The sequence below is a fragment of the Lissotriton vulgaris genome, chromosome 12, assembly GCF_964263255.1.
Source record: "Lissotriton vulgaris chromosome 12, aLisVul1.2, whole genome shotgun sequence".
Lineage (NCBI taxonomy): Eukaryota > Metazoa > Chordata > Amphibia > Caudata > Salamandridae > Lissotriton > Lissotriton vulgaris.
In genome coordinates, this window is record NC_141700.1 from 519,758,951 (window position 1) to 519,784,250 (window position 25,300).

At 46.5% G+C, this 25,300-nt stretch overlaps 1 protein-coding gene and 1 pseudogene across 1 annotated transcript in view; both read right to left on the minus strand.

The window, feature by feature from the left end:
- Window positions 1-25,300, minus strand: part of HYDIN (HYDIN axonemal central pair apparatus protein) — a 2,950,008-nt gene that overhangs the window by 1,035,718 nt on the left and 1,888,990 nt on the right. The window lies entirely within an intron of this gene.
- On the minus strand, window positions 13,135-14,543 carry LOC147677656 (pleckstrin homology-like domain family B member 2 pseudogene; annotated as a pseudogene).

Genomic DNA, 25,300 nt, shown 5'->3' on the forward strand with positions numbered 1-25,300 from the left:
CTCTAAAGCCAGATCCGCTAAAAAGGTGATTTACTCTTGATTCCCACAGTAGCTTCTGTGTTTTTTTTTTGGTTGCTCTGGCAGACAATGATAGTTATGAAATCTTTGGCCCGTAAAACAGCCTGAGGCACCACAATTCAATCAAGGTCAGGATGGTTAAGGACCCCTGGGCTGTAAGGAGTTTTACTGGGGGTTGAAAATGCTCTTTTCCATATTTTTCACACTTTAGAACGAAGCTCTGGGTAGAAATGGGACACGTTTGGGGTTCTCCATTTACAGTCGAGTCCAGGAGTTTCCTGCCAATTGTAGGTAATCTTTTACAAAATGTCCAGCCTTTCCACAATAAAATCACAATCCTGCTGTTTTTCTCGGATTCTATTCTTCTGTGCTTGATTTTCTGATGTTTTCTAATTGCCTCAGTTTTTCTTCTTCTTTGACTGAATCCGTCTGTACTCTGGTGGGATGTCGTTCTGGATACCATCTTGTTTCCTAACACCGCTGTTTTTGTTGTGCGCCACTCTGTAGGGTTAAATGTATTGTGCAGTTGATGTGGTGGGTCTATTAACTACTAGGGAAAGAACCTCCTTTAATTCTTTCCTAAGGCCCTGGTAATTCTGCTGCAGCTGCCTCATCAGTCCAAGAGGATTTAGCCACAAATTGTTGGTAATAACTTATATGCAAAATAAAATCCTTACTTCTGTGATGTAAGGTAAATAACACTGAATGGGCAGATAATTGAGTCTGTTGTATGAATGTATTCTTAACAGGTATGCCATGTGCATTGATTTAAAATTAGTGGGGTAATGCGGCTAAAACGAATCCCCGAGCAACACAACATCGCATAGACGAACTTGGTGACAAGACAGGGAAGCACTTTGCATGGTTGGGTAAAAGAGAGAGAGCGAGTCAGTGGGTTTCCGGTAATTGCTTGGAGGGCGAGGAACCACTCACTGATCCCCAAGATATCACAAATGCCTTTGCAGACTATTATAGACGCCTCTACTCCCCTGCCTGGATAACTACAGCGAGTTTCGTAGTGATTTTCGCAGTGATTTGCTACCCACAACTCTCTCCACCGAGGAGAAAGCATTTATGGGGAGTGACTCAAATGAGGAAGAAATTGTCCAGTCAAATCGTAGTATAAAATCAGGCAAGGGATTTGGGTCCAACAGATTCCTGGTAGAACTTTACAAACTTACAGCACCCAGAATAAAACCATACCTGTACAAGATGTATATGGAGATTCATGTGAAAGAGGTGGTCCCCAGGGATCAACAAGTCACTTTCCTAGTGGTTATACATAAGGAGGGCAGGCCGGCGGAAAAGTGTTCTTCCTACAGACCGATCTCCCTTGTAAATGCTGAAGTCAAAATCCTCTCTAAAACATTGGCTCTCCGATTGATACAAATAATCACCAAATCAATACACCCAACCTTTCCGGCTTCATGCCAGGCAGAAATACGGCCCTAAACCTACGGTAACTCCATGGAGTGCTTGGACAGGTAGGTAAGATCCAAGAAGATGCTGTGATTTTATCGCTAGATACCTGAATGGCTTCCGACACCGCAGAGTGGACATACCTGTTTATGGTATTGGAACAGATGGGCTGTGGCCCAATGTTCATATCATGGGAACGGCTGCTGTATACTGATCCCCTAGCACGCGTGGCGGTGAACGATAAAACCTCCTCGGAGTTCCCGCTACGGCGAGGGCCCAAACAAGGCAGCCCTCTCTCACTGCTACTATTCGCCCTGATCTTTGATCGATTAGCAGGGGACCCTCTAATATGAGTGTTGCGCTGGGCAGAGGAATGGGAAGACAGATTGTCTCTCTCTGCGGATGATATTTTGCTGTACGTCATGGCTCCACAACCCTCCATCTATAGAATATTGGATATATTTACTGCCTTTGGTAAATGTTCAGGATATCTTATCAATAGGTCTAAATCAACAATGTATGTTCTCCATGGTGGGGTCCCAGCTCTGCCTCCGGGCTGCAAGGCACGTGTAGAATTTGACAGCTTTCGCAATGTGGGTACCTATGTCACTACTGACCCCGATTTATTTATCGCCAACAATCTGGAAAACCCATTACAGCGACTTAAAGGAGATGTCGATCATTGGAGGCCTCTTCCACTTTCCCTGCTCGGATGTGCTGCTTTGTTCAAGATGATGGTGTTACTGCGTTTTCTCTATGTGTTGCAAAATACACCTTTCCCAGTCACCGCCACTTACGTTAAAACCATAGTGAGCGAGGTGAGAGCTTTGCTATGGAATGAGGAAGCCCCTCGCATAGCGCTACACAAACTAAGAAGAACCCAACTGGCGACCATTAATCAATGGGTGCATCGACCTGCTGACACCCTCTGTTTTGCAAACTCGACCCAAAGGTTTTGGTGGGTATTACCTGTGCACCCACCCTGGCTACATTACACTAGCTCAGAGGTTTGTAAGCACCACAAGGCGAAGCAATTTGCCCCGAATCACAGGATCTATTCGAGCCGGCGATGAGACTCGAACAGCACTTAGTGCTTTTTTGACTTTTTTCACGGACCTCCAGTTAGCCAAGTGTGCTACATGTATACATATTTTCACTGTATGGAGCTATAGTCTGTACATAAATATGTATACATGTAGCACACGACAATGTGAAACGGAGACTCAAGAAAAAGCACTAAGTGTTGTTCGAGTCTTAGATTCGCTCTCTGTTGATTAAGATAATTTAAAGGCTTACTAACAAAATGTGTTTGAGCTGGCAGCATCTTTATTTCACATTTGTCATAACAATTTGGAAGGAATGTAGACATCACTGGAATTCAATAGTAATCTCTCGAAGCTCGAACAATGTTTCTTCAGTGCCTGGACTGTGTGTATGTGACAGGACTGCACCATCTTCTGCGCATGATAAAAGAGCTCTGCATATGGCGTGCGAACAGCATAAATATTGAAGGCTGCAGTCTGGGAAAGCTAGGAGATTTCATTGTATGAAAGCTTGTGAAGGTGTTTGGCATTTGTCCAAATCGGTGAACCCTTGATTGTCACAACCCAATACTCTGTAAATTGCTGGCTTTATTGTTGGAAAGTCAAATTGTGAGCTGGATGTGTTCCTCCCTGGTGATTGCAGCCTGCTGGAGTGTGTAGAGTTAAAATAAAGGGAAAGGCGAAAGCTGGTCTGAAGTGACATTCACATTTGGAGTAATTAAGTTGCTTTTTGTGAGCTTTTAAGCCTTTTAATTGCTAATTGGTGATCTGACAGTCAAAGTGTTTATTTACAGCTGCCAAGACTTCAGATTGCTTACTTGTGACAGTTCCAGAGTTTTGGTGTACTTATGTCCACTTGTACAAGTGGCTCACTCCAGAAACTGTTGAATGTTTTTAATGCAGTAAGGTATGGGGCAGTTCTGATGTACCAAGTCAGTCCCAGACCAGTCCCCACAGTTGCTACGGATTAAGGGACATTGTCATGTCATCTCAGGCGTGATGTAAAGACGCCAAGTGAGCTGAGGAATCTTTTGGCTCAAGAACCAACTAGCTGGAGACCATTGTGATTGTTTAAAGATTTAAGACCAGCCTGTAACTCAGTCTTGAGCTGGGTGGGTGACCTCGATTACAAAGTGGCTGTGCCAGATGTCCCATTATGACCCCTTTTGCCTGTCTCCCCTTCAGGCGCACAGGGCATAAAACTGGGGGGTGCTCAACCCTGCCAAAAAACTGAGAGGTAACCCTAAGAGCACAGCTGCCATCCGATCAGGGGTGGGATGCTTTGGTGTGCTGGTCTGGTTTTCTGGGTGCATTGGCTCAAGTTTTTTCCCATGTAATTGATTGGGTGTCTTGGTAAGTTGCTTTTATGTGAATGTCTGACTAATGACTGCGCATTCCTTTCAGTGTGCAATTGCTTCAGTTTACTTTTTGAGTCACTGTCTAGTTTGCTGGAAGTATTGCTTTAATTTTTCTTTCATTAAACTGTTTGACTTGCTTGGTGCTTTTATGTTGGTGCCTGCAGGCTGAGGTGTACTCTTCTTCCGTTTAAATGTATGTGACTGGCCTGTTGACTAGCACCCTGCTTTCAAAGTAAAGGTTCACAGGTTAACACTTGCTTTAGTTTACTTTTGTATGGTTGACTGCATGCACTGTTTTGCTGGATGCATTGCTTTAAGTTACTACTTGATGCATTGCTTTCAGTTTGCTTTCAAGTAATTGCCTCTCATTTTCCCAATGCTTTGTGAAGGCTGTTTCCCAACTGCTGTGCAACTTCTTCTACTCTTAGGGGGGCGCTAGAGGGCGCACGAGCCAATGGCCGCACTTCAGTGAGGCTCTGGCTGCCTGGCCAGAAACATCCTTAATTTATCCTCTTAGCCTGCGGGTGGACGCCTGAAACTCACAGTGTTAGTGGACCTCCCTGCTCTGCAGCACCTGTCCGATTTTGGGGACGATCCGGAGTCTGATGCCTGACTTACATGTCTGAGAGCTTTGCCCGGGGAGCGCTGCTGCGGAGGGCTGCTGAGGCGACCTGGATGCCGGGCCACACGAGGCAGAGGCTCGTCACGAGGTGGCTAGGCCTCGGAGTTGCGGAGATCGGCCCGCTGGGCGAGTGGCCTGCTGGAGGCTCAACGGGTGGCGACGGAGGTGAGTCTCTCCCCCTCTAAGGCCGCTGCAGCGTGTGGGGGTACTGTACAATGATCCGGTGATCTGCTGGAGGAGCGGACGAGTCCGGTAGCATCCGCCTGGGCCTAGCGAGGGGTTGGACTTCTCCCCGGCCTTGATCCTCGCATCGCCGCCGCTGCCCCATAATCCTTCCGTGAACCTGCTGCATCTGGGTGCAGAGGGCTGAGGAGCGACAAGAGGCCGCCGGAGGACATCGGCAGTGTCCGTGCTGCAGGTATCGCTGCCCGCTGGTGGCGCGTTGGGCCTCCCCTCACCCCGCCGCCCGCCACCCCCCTGATGCTCCTTGGGCCCAGACCTGCCTAGCTCTACTCCAGCGCTCCGCTGCCCGCCTTCCACCGCGGACGTTGCCGGCTGGCCCCAGTCACTGGAGCCGGAGCGCGGAGGGGCGAGAGGGTCACTTGGACGCTGCTGGCCTGCTTGCTCGCGTTGACGACGCCGCCTCGGGCGTGACCGCTGCGTGGGGGGCTGCCGAGGCGAGCAGACTTGTTTGGGAGCAGAGAGCGCAGAACCACTTGCCACTCGCCGGACTCATCGGGTGCTCACAGGTGGAGCACGATGGGCAAGAACGATAATAAACAGCCCAAGCTCTCTTTTGAACCTGCGGCCGCATAAAAAACATTGCGTAGCACAACGGGAGCCGGCGGTGCCCCAGGACCATCGGGCACTGAGCCCCCCTCTACACCCATGGCTCCAGAGTTGCGAGTGCTGATGGAGGAGATGCGGCAGGGCTTCGCCACGATAGTGGATAAGGTTGATCGCTTGTCCTCCAGGATGGATGGTGTCGCGCAGAAACTGGAGGTCCACGAGGAGCGCTTGACGGAAGCGGAGCGACGCATCTCTACTTCAGAGGACACGTCCACGACCCACGAAGCGCGCCTAACCAGAATGGACAATATCCTGAGAGTGATAGCGGCGAAGAATGAGGAGTTGGAGGCGAGGAGCAGGCGCAATAACATTCGCGTCACGGGGGTTCCGGAGTCCACCAACACTGGACATATGGAGGACTATGTAGAGCGCATACTAATCACTGCAGTGGGTAAGGAGGCCTTCTCTAGTCAATTTATTGTCGAAAGGGCACACCGCTCTCTGGGTCCGGTTCCCAAGCCGGGGGCGCAGCCGCGGCCTATCATCGCCCGGTTGCTTAACTACCGCGACCGTGACGCGGCGCTACGTGCAGCTCGGACGAACCGGAACCTGGCTTGTGATGGTGTACAGTTCTCCTTATACCCGGATTTCACGCCCATGGTGCAGGACCAGCGGAGGAAATTCTTGGATGTGAAAAGGAAGCTGAGGGACATGCAGGTGGATTACGCACTTCTGTACCCGGCGCGGCTCAGGGTGACCCATCAGGGCAAACAACATTTCTTTACAAACCCGCAGCACGCTGAGGACTATGTTAAGAAGCTCCGCACTGCTAGGAGGGACAGGCGAAACGAGGAGGAAGGCGAGGCAGGTGGGAACCCTGCCGAGCACGTTGAGTCCTGATTGTGTCCTTGTGAGCATTTGCTTGCTGACTCCCTGTTATTGTACTGATGCTGGATTCGGATTCTGTGGCCTGCTCCCGCCGTGGCAGTCCTGCCCTGCCTGTAGAGTCATGGATGGCTGCTTCAACGTATTGTAGACTTGCTGTGGAGGGGCGTCTGGATTCGAACACTTTGCCCCGCTGCTGAGATTGTTCTTGGATTGAGCAGGCTGGTGGCAGTGCAGGAGAGGGTGTGGGCAGCAGCTGATACATGGACGGTTCGCTTGAACTAATTGGTAACTTCTCCGAATGGGGGGGCGGCGATGAGAGACGCTGGTTCGATGCACGGGCATAAGCCTGCAGGGGTAATGTATGCCAGGCACCACCCCTCCTTCTCTGTCTTCCCCGTATGGTATATGCGGGCGGGAGGGGAGTGTTGGGGTGTATTGGTGCGTACCTCTGATGCCCCCAGGAGGGGATTCCCCACATGGTTTTTCTACGGTTCTTGAGTATGGGGTTTGGGGCGGGGGGAGGGGTCATGGTACTGGCAAGTTTGGGTTGCTTCAGTGGGTGGGGGGAGGACTTGTTGTACGGGGGTTGGGTTGCTGTGCGTGGAGGGAGGGGGGGTGTTTGACTGTTGGGATGGGCGTTGTTGAAAATGGAGGTGTTCTTGCGGATGACGTTCATGGCATGTATGCAGGGATTGGAGTTAGGGTGTGTGTAAGCACGGATGGTCGGGTGAAGCGACTGTTCTGGACAGCAGAGAGATTGGTACTTGGTACGTTCCGACTGAGGGCTGGAGCGTTGGCCATAGGCTTCTTTCAGGGATATGGTGATAAACATGGGTGATAACGCTTTGACTAATGTCTCCATAATGTCCTGGAATGTTCGAGGCCTTAATGACCCCCGGAAATGCAGAAATGTAATTGCATATTTAGATAGGCATCATGTGCAGATAGCGATGCTCCAGGAAACCCACCAAAGCCCACGTAGTGTCCCTAAGTTTGCAAGCAGATGGGCAAATGTGAGAGAGTTTTCTTCCTATTCCACTTACTCTAGGGGGACGGTTATTTTGATCAATAAAAGTCTGCCGTTCCAAAAGTTGGGAGTGCGGGCGGATAATGAAGGGAGATATGTGATCCTTTGGGGAAGGCTGGGCACTGATGTGATAATGCTTGTAAATTGTTAAGCACCTAATATTGACACACCCGGTTTTTTCTTGACGTTGTGGGGTCATGTATTGGAGACCGAAGCCACGCACATAGTCTGGGGGGGGGGACTTCAACTTATCGTTACATCCTGGGGCGGATAGATCAGACGGTAGTGGACAATACAACACGAAAGCTAGGGACACACTTCAGGGCATACTGACGGAGGCAGGACTATTAGATAGCTGGAGGCACTCACACCCGGCAGCTAGGGAAGGTGCCCATTTCACTGCACACGCGCGCTCATGGGCAAGGATCGACTACTGCTTTATCTCGCGGGGCCTAGCTGGGGGTGTCGTTCAGGTGAAACATCTACCTCGTACCTACTCGGACCATTGCCCTGTACTGACCGTTCTGGAGATGCCTGGATATGCTAGAGTGCGTCCACCATGGCGGCTCTTCCCCTCGGCCCTGCTTGACCCTGTCTTTAAACATGAACTTGGTGAGGAGATAGAAGCCTTCTTCCCTAGGAACAAGGGGTCTGTCGATAAGGCCGAAACGATTTGGGAAGCTTTTAAAGTGACTGTGAGAGGGGTCACGATTTCTAAGAGCTGTGGTATACTAAGGGAAATAGTGCGCACATTGACTAAACTTGAATCGGAGCTTAAGGCGCTAGAGGCAGAGATGGCCGGAAATCCTTGCCCTGACCTAGCGGTGAAATTCAGGGCCAAACTGTCGTCCTATGAGGAGGAAGCTGCCAGAGAGGTGAAATTCCGAGGCAAATAGTGGACGGCTAGGCGCTATTGTGAGGGGGATCGGCCAGGAAAGGTGCTCGCGGCACTCACGAGGCATCAGCGCTTCGCCACCCATATCTTAGAAATCTCTGATGGCGAAGGCGGGACCTACCAGGATTCTAAAGGAATTCAGGACACCTTCCTGCAGCACTACAAACGGCTATATTCCACACAGCAGGTAGGCAAGGTGGAGTTCGGAAATTTCCTAGATGACATAGCACTCTGCTGGCTAAGCGATGGCGACAGGGCGTTCTTGGGATGTCCTTTTGAGCTGGATGAGATTAGGGAAGCAATCATGTCCCTCAGCAATGGCAAAGCTGCGGGGATGGACGGTCTACCGGCCGAATTCTATAAGTGCTACATTGACATCATGGCACCGGTACTGAAAGAGGTCTTTGAAGAGTCGCTAGAGGTGGGGTTACTGCCGGGTTCCATGAGGGAGGTGGCGATCACTTCGCTTCTGAAGCCAGGGAAGAACCCGGTGGATACCGATGCCTATAGACCCCTATCGCTGCTAAATTGCGACGCGAAGATTCTTGCTAAGGTGCTCGCGACTAGGCTGTCCCTGCTTATGAATACCCTGGTGCTGCCGGATAAATCTGGATTTGTCCCGGGGAGAGCCACATCCCATAACCTCTGCACGCTGTTCTCCCTTATACCTACCATTTCGCCCGACCTGCTGGTCGCTGCTGTGTTTCTGGACGCCACCAAGGCGTTCGATTCGGTGGAGTGGGGTTATCTGTTGGCCATCTTGAGCAGAATGGGGTTCCCCCGGATATTCATCGCTTGGGTGACGCTGCTCTACACTTCTCCAGTCGCTAGGGTCGTCGTCAATGGTGTGCTCTCGGCACAGATGCCGATCACGAGGGGGACTAGGCAGGGGTGCCCCCTGTCGCCCCTGCTCTTTGCCCTGGCAATTGAACCGCTGGCTTGCAGGATCCGGCAATTGCATAAGGCCAGTGCCTTTAACTGTAATCAAAGGCAGATTGGTATTTCCCTCTATGCGGACGATGCCACATTGTATGTGCGGCACCCACAAGAACACCTCAACCCGCCTCTGAGAGAATTTATAGTGTTTGGCGGCATATCCGGAGTGCACATCAATTGGAAAAAGTCGCAATTCTTCCCCCTCACGGCCTCAGTTACCCATTTCCCGCTAGATTACCCCTTAGAATGGTACAGTTCTGACTTGAGATACTTGGGCATTGAAGTGTCACTCAATAAGGACGACACAATCCGGCTGAATTATGGGGTGGCTATCTCACGATTGACTGACAACGTGACCCGCTGGTTGGCCCTCCCACTTTCGATGGCAGGCAGAGCCTCCCTAATTAAAATGGTCATCCTCCCACGTTTCCTATACCTATTTCAAAACATACCCTACTACCCGGGTGCCTACTTTTTCAAGAGACTTCGATCTGAGTTGCTTCGCCTTTTCTGGGGCGGTAAGCAACCGCGCCTTAGTTGGACTGTCTTGACGCAGCCATATGATAGGGGCGGATTTGATGTACCCGATTTAGAAGTGTACTACCTCAGTGCTCAGGCTCAGCACGCTTATCACTGGGTTAGCCCCGCTCCCTTTATGCCACAGGTTGCTGCTGAGGATTGGATCGTGCATCCACTCCCGCTCAAGGGCATGCTGATGGGACTGGTTGGGGATGTCGAGACGCCTGCTACCACTGTTACCTGTACTATTGACTCTTGGCGGAGAGTGACTAAACTGCTGGGAGCCCGGCAATGCCCCTTGCGTACCACCCGAAGCTATCACTTTTATTGGAAAATGGATTTCGATCCATGTGCAACCGCGTGCACCTTAATACATGGGGTGACTTGTTTCAGGATGGGATGTTCCGTACCAAAGATCAGATATTCCGGACTACTCCCCCGACGCCAATGGAGGTGTTTTATTATATTAGACTCCGTCAGGGTATGCGGGACATACTCCCTAGCTTCCCGGAGGAACCGGGGACAGTACTGCCATTGCATATCTTGCTCGTATCGGATGGCAGGCACTTGGTGTCAAAACTGTATGCTGCCGTTCGTGAGCAGCGCCCAACGGTTCTGTCTAAAGCGCGAGCTGACTGGGGCTCTGAACTAACTACTGCACTCACTGATGAGCAGTGGAGGTATTGCTGCTCGGTCACGGCTAAAGTCTCCTCCAGCTGTCGATTGAAAATCATTCACTACAAGTTTGTACAGAGATACTACTATACTCCAGTCAGGAAGCTGCGATTTTCGCCTCTCAGAGGACGATAGATGCGCAAGATGCCGTGTGGAAGGCGTGGGTTTCCTCCATTTGGCCTGGGAGTGTGGAGCAATACAGGCATACTGGGAGCAGGTACATGCTGCGCTCCAAGTAATGATTGCTGGCCCTCTTCCTATGGAACCGGTGGTGATGCTGCTGGGATATACCAGAAATGTACCCAGGTCAGACCGTAGATTTGTTGATATCGCGTTGCTACTCGCTAAGAGAAGGATTGCTTGCAGATGGGGGAGGGGTAGGGCACCAAAATTTAAGGAATGGCTGGACGACCTCACGTATTGCCAGGACCAGCATGGCGTTTATGCGGAACTGTTACCCGCCCGCTGTAAACCCAGTGACTTTTGGTCCCCCTTACAGGTGTACTGGATGTCTCAGACGACTCACAGCGGCTCCTCTGGAGATTACGAGCCGGTACCGGGCCTGTGAGCGTATAGGTGCTTTACACCACACTCGCCATACTACATCTCACACGATGGATGGGACCTTGGCCCGCCTTGATTGGGGTGGGATGGTGAGATTATTGAAGGAGTGGTGTTGGGAAGTCTGGGAAACTTGTGGGTCATGTGATACTGCTTATGGGACAGGTCTTTCTAACCCTCCCGATACTTTGACACTATGGGCCGGTGGGGGCAGACGTATACACTAGATCCTGCGATTGCACGTCGTTAAAGATGGCATCTGGGTTGTTGAGCGCTATGCACCGCTTTAAGCTGTACTGCATTCCGATTGCCCTTACACTGCACATTCGCTGAGGTGCTGAGCGGGGCCGCGCTCTCTTGACGCACATATGACACACTACTGCACATGGTGACGCAGCTGGCTGACTGGTAGGGACTGAGACAATCGTGGGTCGGAGGGTTCTGTGATACCTCTCCTAATTGCTTGCTGTATGCAAGGGTAAGGTGGTCTCCCCACTCCTTCCGCCCCTGACTGGGTAGGGGGGGGGGGGTTCCCTGTTGATTGACCTCCCACTGCAGGACATTGAGGGGTGTGTTTGCATTGTACTAGCCCTTGTAAAGTTGATGCTTCTCCACTGAATGTACCATGTTCATTGCTTTATTGGATTGTCGATGCTGTTACTGTCATGACTCTCTGTTGAACGCAACTAATAAAGGTTTAAAAAACTTCTTCTACTCTTAGAGCTGAGATTTTCATGAAAGTCTTATAGTCTGAATTCAGCACCTGAGCGTAATAGGACGGAATGTATGAAGCTCTGTGTGGTTATACTGAATAAGCCTGCTACCTATGTTATGCCATCTATTAATGTAATAACTGCACTTTCACAATTGCTTTATTAATCTTCCTGCTTTCTCAAATTTGCTTGAAAATGCATGATTTTTCTTCTTTTTTTCAAAATTTTCTTTATAGTCTGAATTCAGCACCTGAGCGTAATAGGACGGAATGTATGAAGCTCTGTGGTTATACTGAATAAGCTGCTACCTATGTTATGCCATCTATTAATGTAATAACTGCACTTTCACAATTGCTTTATTAATCTTCCTGCTTTCTCAAATTTGCTTGAAAATGCATGATTTTTCTTCTTTTTTTCAAAATTTTCTTGGGGGGGGGGGTAATCCCCCCAAACCCCTCTTTTGGGGTTCGGGCTCGCTCGCTGCGCTCGCTCGCTATGGTGCTGTATGCACATCACTTTGCGCCCCACCACTTTGAAATGTCACCCACCGCCCCTGCCTGTAGTTCTCACGGTAGCTTCATCGGGCATCAGTCAGATAGATAGATAGAAAGATAGGAGAACAAGGAAAAAGCAGGGTTAGAGAAAACAATGAGGGGGAATGGGTGAGACGGGGAGGAAACTGCCCAAAGTCCGGCTGGGCAGGTGATGGTCAAGGGGGTAAACCAAGGCCAATCCCCTCAATAGCTGAACAGAGCAGCTCCACTGTGCATCGGGCATAGTGCTCTGACTCCGCTGACAGGATAGGCATTGGTCAAATAGATAGATAAGATAGATAGATAGATAGATAGATAGATAGATAGATAGATAGATAGATAGATAGATAGATAGATAGATAGATAGATAGATAGATAGATAAGATAGATAAGATAGATAAGATAGATAGATAGATAGATAAGATAGATAAGATAGATAAGATAGATAGATAGATAGATAGATAGATAGATAGATAGATAGATAGATAGATAGATAGATAGATAGATAGATAGATAGATAGACAGACAGACAGACAGACAGACAGACAGACAGACAGACAGACAGACAGACAGACAGATAGATAGATAGATAGATAGATAGATAGATAGATAGATAGATAGATAGATAGATAGATAGATAAGATAGATAAGATAGATAGATAAGATAGATAAGATAGATAAGATAGATAGATAGATAGATAGATAGATAGATAGATAGATAGACAGACAGACAGACAGACAGACAGACAGACAGACAGACAGACAGACAGATAGATAGATAGATAGATAGATAGATAGATAGATAGATAGATAGATAGATAGATAGATAGATAGATAGATAGATAGATAGATAGATAGATAGATAAGGAAAAAGCAGAATAACAGAAGAACGATAAGGGGGAGTGGGTGAGACAGGGAGAAAATGTGCCCAAAGTCCGGCTGGGTAGGTGGAGGTCAAGGGGATGAACCAAGGCCGATCTCCTCAATAGCTGAACAGAGAAGCTCCACCCGGCGTCGGACATAATGCTCGGACTCCGCTGTCAAGATAGTGATCAGGTGAACTCAGGGGTTGTCAGAATAGCGCAGGGGAGAGAGTGAGAGACCATGGTCCAAATGAAATCCAGACGACATCTTGAGGTCAGGCACAGTCCAGACGTTCGAGCTCTTGTTCCCTCAGCCTCTCCTCTCTCTGCTTTCTGTGGTAGTCCAGGAGGTCCTCGCCTTCCAAACCAGACCCAATGCTGTTCTTTCTTTCCTGCAAAGAAGTAGACAGCACATTCCCAGTCAGCTTGGGTCTCTCCAGACCTGCTTTGTCGAACTCCTTCGAATTTGCAGCATTTCTCCCCAAAGAAAAAATGCTGTCCATGTCAACCGCAGGAAAGAGGTGAGTGGGGTTAGAAACTTGGAGCCCGAGCCTTTCAAACTCGTCACTTCCACAGGACGAGGAAGACGTGAGGTGCATTTTTCTCGCTACCCGGGGGCTGGGCGGAACACTTAGCGTTGAGCTGGTATAATAAGTACCGTCTGGAGTAGAATTTCGGAAAGGAGAAACCACAGAGGTGGTTGAAGACAAATTAAGGTAATTATCAGTTTATTGTCCATTCTGAGGTAGATTTTTGTTACCAAGAGTTTTTCTCCTAGTCTTGTTAAAGAAGGTTGTAGTGGTAAACTAAAAGGCACCCCCTGGTTTTCCCCAGATTTGTACAACCTAGTGAGGGATCTGCTGTACGCACCCATGTGGCTAAGTGAGCTCCCCACATACTTCCTGGCACTGGGGCCCAAAGTGGCTTAATTGGCAGCCATTTTGTATTTTAGTTGGCTGAAGTGTGTGGTGGTCTGGCCCATTCATCCGCCTGACTTGCTTTGGAATCAAGGGGACGCTAGTGGCTCCTGATCGCTACCAGAAGAAATAACAGTTTCACTTCCTGATCTTCTGTTCCACATGGGAAGAAGGGAACCCGTGCTTTTCCTTCCTTCTGCTATCCCGGAGTAGGCATTATTGTAGGATTTACTTCTGTCGTTGTGTTTCATATATGGAGGCATTTCCAGGAGTTGGTATGAGATTTCTATGTCACTGTGGGGATAGGCACCAATATGCATTCTTCGTGGACTGTACGTGTGGTCCTGGGGAGAGCTCAGACAAGAAGGGGTAGATTTTGTAGAACTGGTTCTTTCTATTTCATGATGACCATTGTAAGAAAATGGTGTGCTCCCTTGTGTCTTGGCAGAGGACAATGGGTTTCGAACATCAGAAGCCACTGATAAAGAACGAGGGCTTTCTCTGCCAAACTGAGACAGCGTGAAGTAGGAATCAGAAAAGTCTTCGGTCATGTTCCTTGCGGGACTTGAACTATATGTATACTTTTTCTGTGTATGTGTGTCCATAATGTTGTTTACGTCACCGTTAAGAGAATTCATCCCAGAATAGATACCTAAATTTGGTCTTTGCATATCCAAATGTTCCATATGACTGTATTCTGCCATATTTTAATTAGAAACCTTTTATCCTTCTACGTCGAGCGGATGCAGGGATGAAACAAGCCGCCTAGATCAGGAAGTGCTGCATGCTTTGCTCTCCAAGGCATGTTTCGCCCTCCATGAAGCGCAGAGTCCAGGCTTGGCATTGTGTGATAAAAGAAACCCCAGAGTATATGATTATTTGTCTGTATTCCTTGTGGAGGGAGAACAGGCTCCTTTTTGAACAAGTGCTTATGGAAGGATGGGTAAGTTCTCTTCCAAAGGATAATTGCCGTTTCGAGAGGTTGGCCGGCTCCCTCCAAGGAGCAAAATTCTAATTCTTCCACCCACAGCCTTGCTAGGAGAGGTGTGCGTTTGATATTTGTAGTCCTATCTGGGTGAGTATTCTATATTTGGAGAGGAGTGGGAAATAGCCTCCCATACAGCACCTGTGACCAGTAGGTTTGTTTGCTGTAATGGCGTTGTAGTACACTGTGATACTTTGTGATTTGTGGTTTTGCGAAGCCTCTAGGCAAAGGCTATCTTTAGTGTAGATGTTCCTTTCTTGGGTAAGTATTGTGAAGTGTTGTATCCTTTTGGGTCCCAAGAGGGGATAAGCTTGCAAGTCCTGATTATTGGCAGAATTTTCAGGCCATTACAGAGGTACGTGAATATTGTAGGGTATAATTGAGGTAGTTCTTAGTTAGAGAGAAGTCGATGCTGAATGCTGCAGAGACTAAGATGCTGTTGGAGTGACAAGAGATGCTGAAGGAGAATCGAATTGCAAAACCATATATCTTAAGCTAATTAATTTAGAAGAAGATCGCAGAAGAATCTCGAGGAGGAAGAGAGTGTCAGAGAGGGGTGCTACGCAAGCGTGGGTGATATAGAGGTAATCTGGCCCGTCCTGGAGCCTTTGGTCACCAGATCTTTCCTTGGGGACCATTCACAGCCCCTTAGCCAGGGGGTTGGTTTTCACACCATACTTGGTAAATATAAATATATGTCCTTTATGTGCCTAAGTCCTTTTCTCTTTATCCCCTCCTTTCATGCATCAACAATGCGTAGTAAAATTGAATTTATTTGCTAATTGATTTATTGAATCATCCTTCCATGAATAGACTGAGACTGTTCTGTACTTTGCAAGTTATTTACATGAAATTAATCTCTTAAAGATTTAAAACACTTCCCGACTCTGTGATCATTTAACATTTACAGGTAAATTGATCTATGTAATTTCACCATCAACTAGTTCAACTAATTTGGTCCATCGACCAGAGGAAATACATTTTTGATCAGTGAAAGATTAGTTAGGAGCCAGAAAGTAACTAACCTTGGTACGGTAAGACATTCATAAAATCAATTGACCCCAGCGGATTATTACCAGCTAGTGTGAATGGGTGTTTATGGGCCCAGGTGAGTATATGGTATTAGAGTACCTGTTGCTGGTAACCCGCTAGATCACTAGTACCCCATTTAGCTACCTTTGTAAGTGAATAATAAATGTCAAAGATAGACATGAAGAGTTGACTCCTAAGGCTTGCTGTTAATAACACCTTGCTTGCCAATTCCAGTGATTCCTCAAACAAACATTCCCTCTATTCCAAACCTGGCTTCCCATTTCGCATTCTGCATCTCAATGTCTAGGGGATCCTTGAGACAATATCTCATTTATTTTTGCTGATACGAGCCTTGTTCTTCAATGCTCCAACAATGGTATTTTTAGAGTTGATCCTTTGTCTTTCATATTTCTAGTAAGAAAGCACCGTAGTTGTAAATTCTTTAAAAAGCCTGAACTCGCTAACCCAAATAGCTCTTGCAGTTCTGAGAAGGATAGCAGCTGCCCTTCTCTATGTACGTCACCCAAGGATTTAATCCCCCTCTTCCCCCATCTCAGCGTTACTTGGTCTTGGAATATTGACAGGAGGGTGACTGGAAATCTTAATTTGCACTTCACCTGCCTCCATACTCTATATGCTGCATTTAAGATACTGAATATTGTCTTTTTATAAAGATTTGGTTCTAGCAGCTTAACCAGGCAGCCCTTGATATCACTCCCCAAGACTAGCTCATAAATAGTCTGTTTCTCTGCAACAATAATCTTTACTAGGTTCACAGAAATCAGGATATCCATATGTTGCAGCATGCAAGCCCAGTAGTAGAGGAGGAAACTAGGGATTGCCCATCCACCTCGCTGTCTTGGGAGAACCATCCATTTAGATGCCCTTATGGGTTTGCGATAACCCCCCAAAAAAAACTATAACAGATCCTTTCAGGGCTCGACATCCAGGATGAGCTGATTTCTAGAAGGACAGTTCTAAAAACATACAGAACTTTAGGTAAGAGCGACATTTTAAGCACATTATCCCTACCAAACTATGCAAAATGAAGATGATCCAATCTTTCCAGCTCCCTTACGACATTATCTATGTTCGGACCATATTCAAATCGACGATTTTATCAATGACAGCTGTAATTTTACCCCTGAGATAAACCACCTCAGCGACTCCCTGTGGCTCTACACTTTGCACATTTTCTGTACACAGAATCTGAGTTTTCTCTGCATTTAATTTATATCCTGACTAAGCCCCGAACTGATCAGCAAAGGCATCAGCCATATTTACTATCACCGGTTCAATAATACTATTTTTCTTTAATGTGCCTAAAAAGGGATTGAAGTATAGGGCAAATAAAATTGGATAGCAGGGGCATCCTGGCTAGTGCCCCTTCTGATATCAAATGAAGCTGAGTACTGCCCTGCTATGCGGATGATGGCACTGAATAATACAATGCTCTAATTGCTCCGACAAACTCCTTACAGAATCCTTTCCATTGCAAGACTGCCCACAAAATTGCCATCAGACTCGATCGAACACTTACACCTCGTCTGATAGGACTACCCCTAATGATGATTTTGTAGCTTGTGCTCAATCCAAAAGGGCTATAACCCAGTGGACATGATCTGTCATGTCTCGGCCGGGGATAAATACATGCTAGCGCATTGATACTATAACACCACTATGGGGTTCTTTTTCCACGAAAAAGACACATACCCACTTTGAGCCTGCAAAAACGTTTGCAGCATGTCCTGTTGTAATACCTGAAAGAATGTTCTATAAAATTCCAGTGGAATGCTATCAGGTCCAGAGGCCTTGCCCATAGCTAACGACTGTATAGCCCCTTCTATCTCTTCCCTGCTTATTGGGGCTCCCAACCTGACATTTTGTTCATGTGTAACCATTGTCATGTCTAAATCTTTCAAAAAATGTTCCCCAATGTTTCCTCAGCATAGAGTTGTTTATAGAACTCCTTAAAAAAGCTGAGCAGCCCCATGATGCCGTGACTGATCTCTAATCTTAAAGATTAGGTTGGTTACCTCTTTTTGCCGAAGACATTTTGCTAATAGCCGCACTGTATTCTCACCCCACTCATAAGAATCCGACTTGTTTTGCATGAATTTCATTGCCACTTCAGCCCCTAAATACTGATTACTTATGGATTTCAGGATTGATATTTATTGTTGGCTCCCCTTGATATCCTGTCCCTTAGCCACCTTAAGAATGAGTTCAGTTTCTACTACTCTTAATTGCTCCTACCATTCGGGAATCTCAACCTGCTTTGTCTTTTGGGGGTGGAGAGGGAAGCTCAAGGTTTCCCCTCGAACCCCGGCTTTAAAAGTGTCCCAAAGTAAAATGTCTGCTACAGACCAGCTGATAATCTCAAAAAAGTCTGAGATCCACTTGACCAAATGACCTCTATATGCTTGAATAAATAGGAGCTTTCTCTCAAAGGTCCAGGAGATTTGATCTCTGATGATCTCTAACATAGGGAATTCTATCACCAGGGGGTTATGATCTGACACAGCACTCGGAAAACTCTCAATCTCAACATTTCTCACCAATGTAGTTGAGACAAATAAATAATCGAGTCATACTAATTTATTATGGAGAGCTGAATAAAATGTAAAGCCTGGGTCAAATGCTTTATCTGTAGCCCATGGATCTGCCAGCCCATGTTTCCTCACCAGATCTTGCTATGCATTATAGACCCTACATTTTTTCCCATAAAACACTTGTTCTCCATTAAGGTCATCTTGAATATCTATATAGATTTTCTGATTTCCGCAGAGGATTAGGGGGTGAGGCCACAGTGCATGCTCTATGTTTAGAAAGTCCAGTACCTCAGGCCCATCTAGATTAGAACCATGCACGGAGCAGATAATAAAGGATGCATCACCAACCTCCATCCCACATTGGGTGATGGCCCGTCGCCTAAATGGATATTTTCTGAATCGTTTACAGGAACCTATCCCATTTTTGCTAGGATTGCCACCCCTCTTTATGTTGTTCCCTGGCAGGTACATGCTAACGTAGTATACCCCAGATCCTTCGGCCAGCCTTGCTTATTCCAAGGTATATGAGTCTCTTGGAGGCAAAACAAATCAACCTCAATAAATTGTAGACTCTTGGCTACTTTACCTCATTTGCTCTGATCATTGAGGCCACAAATATTCACCAAGCAAATCCTGATTTTATCTTCCACCATTATGTTTTTAATTAGATAACCGTACTCCTCCACTACAACACATTAGATCAATACTCTTTATAATATCAATGTTCTAAGTCCTAACAAAGCTGAGGATGCTATGACAATGAATACAATAAATGCAGCTTCTTGCTTTCCCCTCCCCCACCCTCTAACTCCCCCCAAACCATTCTCCACTCCCCGCCCCCACCAACTCTCACAATCAATTGGGCCACCCAGGTCCTGTGATGGAGAATTGCACGTTGGATCCCCTGAGGCCAATCCCAACTCCCCATCTCGGGGAAAGCACCTTTAAAAGGTCGACAAAAAATTTCAGACCCCTTTGGGATACCTAAAATCATCAAGTTATTACGCCTCATTCTATTTTCGAAATCTTCCAATTTCCATTGGGTAACCATCATTTGATTTTCCAAGGATACTGTCATTTCTCTGTGTGATGAAGCCTCGCTTTCCAAAGTTACAATCCTATTCTCAACTTCAACCATTCTCTTGGTAAACTCGGAGCACATTTTAAAGACTTTGTGAATGGCCCCCTGCAATTTTCAGCAAGCTGTCTGTACTCTATTTATTTTATTTATTTATTTACATAGTGCCTGAATCGCCCCCCGAAGGAGTATCTCTGCGCTTCGAACGGGCAACATGGACGTGGGGCTACTACAGCAAAATCAAAGGGTGGTCTTAAGCTGCTTTCTGAAATGTAGGTTATCGGGGCATTGTCTCAGGTGCAGAGGGAGCTCATTTCAATAGCGGGAACCAAAATGGGAGAGGGCCTTCCCTCCTAATCTGGCCTTCCTAACTCTGGGAACCACAAGAAGAGACTTAGATCCTGAGCGAAGAGACCAGGAAGGCAAGTAAGAAGTGAATTTCTCTGAAAGATAGGTGGGACCGAGATTAAGTAATGCTTTATGGATACAGCAGACTTTGAACTTTACCCGTTGGCATATTGGAAGCCAGTGAAGCTGACTGAGAAAAGGGCGGGAGGCAGTCCTGGAAGGGGCATTGAGGACCAGTTGCGCCACCGTGTTCTGGACTACTTGCAGACTGCTGAGAGAAACCTCACTAGCAGAGACCAACAGTCCATTGCAGTAGTCTAGGCGGCTTAGAGTCAGGGAACAGGGGAAAGTCTTGGCAGAGTAAACACAGTGTATGGAAGCAGGAGCAAGCTGTCTGAGCAGCATTCTCCTTCAGAGTAAGGGCTTGATCCAGAAGGATGCCTACATTCTTGACAAAGGATTTAGGGGCAGGGGGAGCACCTATATCGGCCGGCCTCCATTCCGGAGTCCATAAAAGGGGAGCATCCCCAAAGAGCAGAATCTCTGTCTTCCCAACATTACACTGGAGGAGATTGCTCGGCATCCAGTGCGAAATAGCTCTCATGCCAGAGGAGAAGGCCAACTGTACTGATCGAGTACATTTATCGAACGGAAAAAGCAGTTGTGTGTTGTCGCAGAGGAGATGGGGGTGAACCATATGTCGTCAGGAGATTGGCCAAGGGAGTAACATAGATGTTAAACAATGTGGGGCTCAGGCATGAGCCCTGAGGCACTCCCTTGGACAATTCCATGGATGCCGAATGATATGGGCCAAGATTGACGGCCCGGGAGCGAGCAGATAGAAAGCTAGTTATCCACTGGAGAGCAGAGTCTCTTAGTCCAATCTCCTTCAGCCTCCTGAGCAATATCTGATAGGGGGTTAAGCAGTCCTTTGTGTGAGGACAGGACACAGCCTATTCAGATGTAAGTGTGAGGCTGAGCCCAGCTCCTCCCTCCCATGAAGACCCATCAAGCTACACTTAAGTTCCCTTTGTGTGTGGTTGTCTAAAGGAAATGTACAAAGTCCAGCTGTCACCCACCCCAAATGAGTATTGGAGACATGATGCAGGCACAAAGGGCTAAGAGCAGAAAAAGACCATCTTTCTAAAAATTAAATTTTTAAATAGAATGATAAATTTGGCTTTAACAGTAAAGAGGATTTATCATTACCATTCCAGAGACATTAAACATGACAGATCTTATCTCTCTCAATCAGGAATTACAGCTTATTAGGTGTACTAAGTCAACATGGCAGTGTAAACTGCACGAATAGGCTCTGCAGTGGCAGGTCTGAGACATCTTTAAAGGGCTACTTAAGTGGAAGCACAATTAGTGTTGAAGGCTCACTAGTAGCAGTACATTTACAGGTCCTGGGCACAAGTAGACTTATAGGTAAATTAATTGAATCAAAATGTTGGATAAGTCGATAAAACTATGTTTAGGTAAGTGAACACAAACACTACAGCACTGGTTAGAAGTTGTAAAGTGCACAGAGTCCTATGGTCAACAAAAAGAATTCAGCAAAATTGTAGGCAAACAAGCAAAAAGTTTGGGGGAAGACAACCCTAAGGCTGACAAGTCTAACATTATTTACAAGGAAGTATTATTTTGATTAATCAAACAAATTGATTCTTTTAGTAGTTATATCTTGTAAATACCATTAGTGTAAATATTAATCCAATGCATTCAAGTCTGTTCTTCACAAGTATGATCCACTGTGCTTCATGGAACTGTAAATACCCTAGAAGTATGCTAGAATATTTATAGTCTACACATCTGTAAGAACATTTACAATAAAATGAAGCATTACTTATAATGTTATGCCCGGAAAGTCAAACAATGTTGTCCCCAAAAGAAGTTAAAAAAATTCAATATGTTTCAGAAATATAAAACAACATGAGCGCTTACACTGAACACAAATGGAAAAGCAGGGGATAAACAGCACAATGTAAAGTCAAAACATTTTTTCTGTTAGCCTCCTATAGCGGCATCACCTCTCAAATCAGTGAAATACCTTATGAATAGAGAAGAACCCACAAACAATAATAAAGTTCCACAGAACCAGCATCTCACATGTTGGAGCATACCCATCGAAATATCAGAGAGCAGAACTCACATTGTATGTTCTGAAGAAATTCTTGTGGGTAACCGTGTACTATCCAATGTTTTGGAGCTACATCTGAATGTAGACTCTATTTGTGTAGAGTTACCTTAGAGCTTCTGAGAGCATTTGATTACCCTTGCCAAATAAACATGGATACCCCTGGATGTACTGAAGTCCATGACATCATTGCTTTTCTGCACAACATCAGAAAGCCTATTCCCACTTACATCACGCACACACACTTGTTGCAGTACTACATGGCAGTGGTACTGCCCATCACTATCAGGATCTAGAATGTATCAGAGGAAGAAAAGACATTCAAGCTAATTTATTTAGCCATGAGCTCCCACAAAGTCATGATAAACTCTTGATTTATTCATTTCCAAAGGCCCTCTTGTTCAGGTCTTTCAGATGAGTTTGCACCACGTTAGAGAAGCATCTGCCACCCCTTAAGCTGACATTCTGGGGTAGCAAAGTCTTGCGCCTTTAACAGATACATTTCCAGTGTCTGTCATGCTGGTAACTAGCAAAAACCTGTATCATCAAAAAAAATATGTAGGGTGCTCCTACTGTCGCAGCCACTCAGTTCTCAGTTACCACTAAAGCAAACCCATTGGCAGGCTCACGTATGGTACCAAGCAGAGGCAGGGTGTTTTGAGGCCCTATTGACTTCTGAATCTAAACTCTTTTCATATTCATTTTTTATTTATTTATTTATTTTTTACATTTGTATGGCGCACAGCTACCCAACAAGGGTTTCCCGGCGCCGATGACAAACCGGAAAATTGAAAAGAAAGTGACAAAAGGACAGGGTGTTTATTTCTGGAAAAGCCAGGTCTTCAGGTTCTTTCTGAAACTGGCATAGTTGTCTTCTTTGCGAATATGGAGAGGGAGTTTGTTCCAAAGAGTGGGCCCTAGTACAGAGAAGGATCTCCCTCCCATTCTCGCGAGTTTGAACCTCGGGGCCGTAAAAAATGGGAGCGCAGTTCTCTTTCCGGAAAGTAGGGGGTTGCAAGGGATTGTAGATACTTAGGTGCAGTGCCAGATTTGATCCTAAACATATAGCTCAGGGCTTTGAACCTGATGCAGTTTTCTACCCTGAGCCAATGTAGGTCGTTCAGATGATTTGACACACTGGATGTTTTAGGAATGTTGCAAAGTAGTCTTGCAGCTGAGTTTTGGACCAGTTGTAGACGTTTGATGACGGCTTGGTTTGAGCCCAGGTAAAGGATATTGCCGTAGTCAAGACGGGATGTAATGAGTGCATTGACTACGGTCTTTTGAGTGGTGAGGGGCAGCATCCATAGGATCTTTTTCAACCATTTCATGATGGTGAAACAGTGGCCGACCACTTTGTTTGCCTGTTGCTTCATTGAAAGGGTGTTATCAACGGTAACCACCAGATTTCTTACGTGTGTAGCCGGGGTGGGGATGGTACCAAGCTCGGAGGGCCAGTGAGTTGCGTTCCATAGGTCTTTGTTTTTTCCCAAGAGAAGGACCTCGGTCTTATCTCCGTTTAACTTTAGCTGGTTAGTAGACATCCAGCTGAAGATATTTTGGAGTCCCTGTTTGAGACAGGATGGGACCATTGGGTTTGACTCTGACAGGGAGAAGATGATTTGAGAATCATCAGCGTATGTCATAAGAGTGAGTCCTGATTTGTCAGCTAAATCAGCCAGGGGTCTAAGGTAGAGATTAAAAAACAATGGGCTCAGGATGGAGCCCTGTGGTACTCCGTGAGGGGCGTTAACTGACTCTGAGCAGGCAATTGAGGATGTGAGTTGAAATGTTCTATGTGACAAAAAAGATTCAATCCATTTGAGTGCGTCACCACGGATGCCGTTTCTCTCAAGGGTGGCCAGAAGTTTGGTATGGGAGATGGTGTTGAAAGCTGCACTCAAATATAACAGAAGAGTTACTCCTAGTAGGGCTGTTTCGGTAGAAAACCCCGCTCTGAAAACGGACTGTGATGGGTGAAGGAGGGAGTTATCTTCGGTAAAGAGAGTGAGGGGAGAGTGAATGTGTCTTTCAAGCAGTTTAGAGAAAATGGGGAGAAGAGATATGGGTCTGTAATTTGCGAGGAGTTCGGGATTGGCTGTAGGTTTTTTCAGAAGTGGGCTGACCATAGCGTGTTTCCAGAGTGAGGGAACTGCGGAAAGCTGAAGAGAAGAGTTTAAGGTTTCGGCGATAATAGTCAGGGAGGGGACATCCATTTGCTTGAGAACAGAGGCGGGTATCGGATCACGGGGGGAGCCTGATTTGACAGTTCTGAGGATGGAATTGAGTGATTCCAAGGTGATGGAAGGCCAGTGTTCAAGGGTGTTAATGTCACTCGACCTAGGGGGGATTGCCTCTTCAGGGTTATGAGTAGGAAGGTTGCTCTTGATACCTGAGATGATTTTTTCAATTTTCTCGTTAAAAAAGGAAGCAAGGTCTTGGCATTGTTTTTTGTTCAAAGGATGGGCCGATACAGTCGTTTTTGCCCCTGCGAGATCTTTTACTGTATTGAAAAGCGTTTTCGCCTTGTTAGGCACCGTATTAATGGTATTCGCCACATAAAGGGCTCGGGTTTTGATGCAAGCTGAGTGGTATTCGTTTCTGGCTTTGTGGTATATTACTTTTTTGTCGTGGGCATAGTCTTTGCGCCACTTTCTTTCGAGGGCTTTGCATTTCGACTTTTCTATCTTCAGGGGTACAGTAAACCAAGGGGCTGGGGGGCGGTGGGTGTTATTTTTTACTCGAGATAAGGGGAGGCAGCTTTTGACTGCACTTTCTAACCATGAATGTGTGGCCAAAGCAATACTTTCTATGTCGGAGCCTGGGACTGGGGGATTTTTGGCTAGAGTTAGGTTGAGTTTTCCAATATCGAGCTGTTTCCAGTATTGCTGTTTCCAGTTTCTTATGGCGGATACAGGCCAGGCGTTTCTAGCTTTAGGGGGTGTAGGTAGTTTTAGGCCGAAGTGAATAAGATGGTGGTCTGACCAGCAGATTGGGATCGTGTTTAGCCACTTCAGTTCAGAAATGTTAGAAAAAATGGGATCTAACAGGTGCCCTGCCTGTGAGTAGGCCCAGAGTTGAGTAGAGATATATTCAATGCTGCTAGATTGTCTAATAAATTAGTGCAAGCCATACTAGAGGGGTCATCGAAATGCAGATTTAAGTCTCCTAGAAGAGAGACATTTTTAGAGGCAAGATGAAAGGGTGTGATGGAGTTCGCCAGGTTTGCAGCCCATGAATTGGCATTCCCAGGAGGCCTGTATATTAAGATGCTGGAGGCCGTAAAGTTGGGGTTAAAAGTCATTTTGAAAAAAGCTGCTTCACAATCAGGGATGTGGACGGGTTCTAATGTACATGTAATTTCTCTATTGAATATAATAGCGATTCCT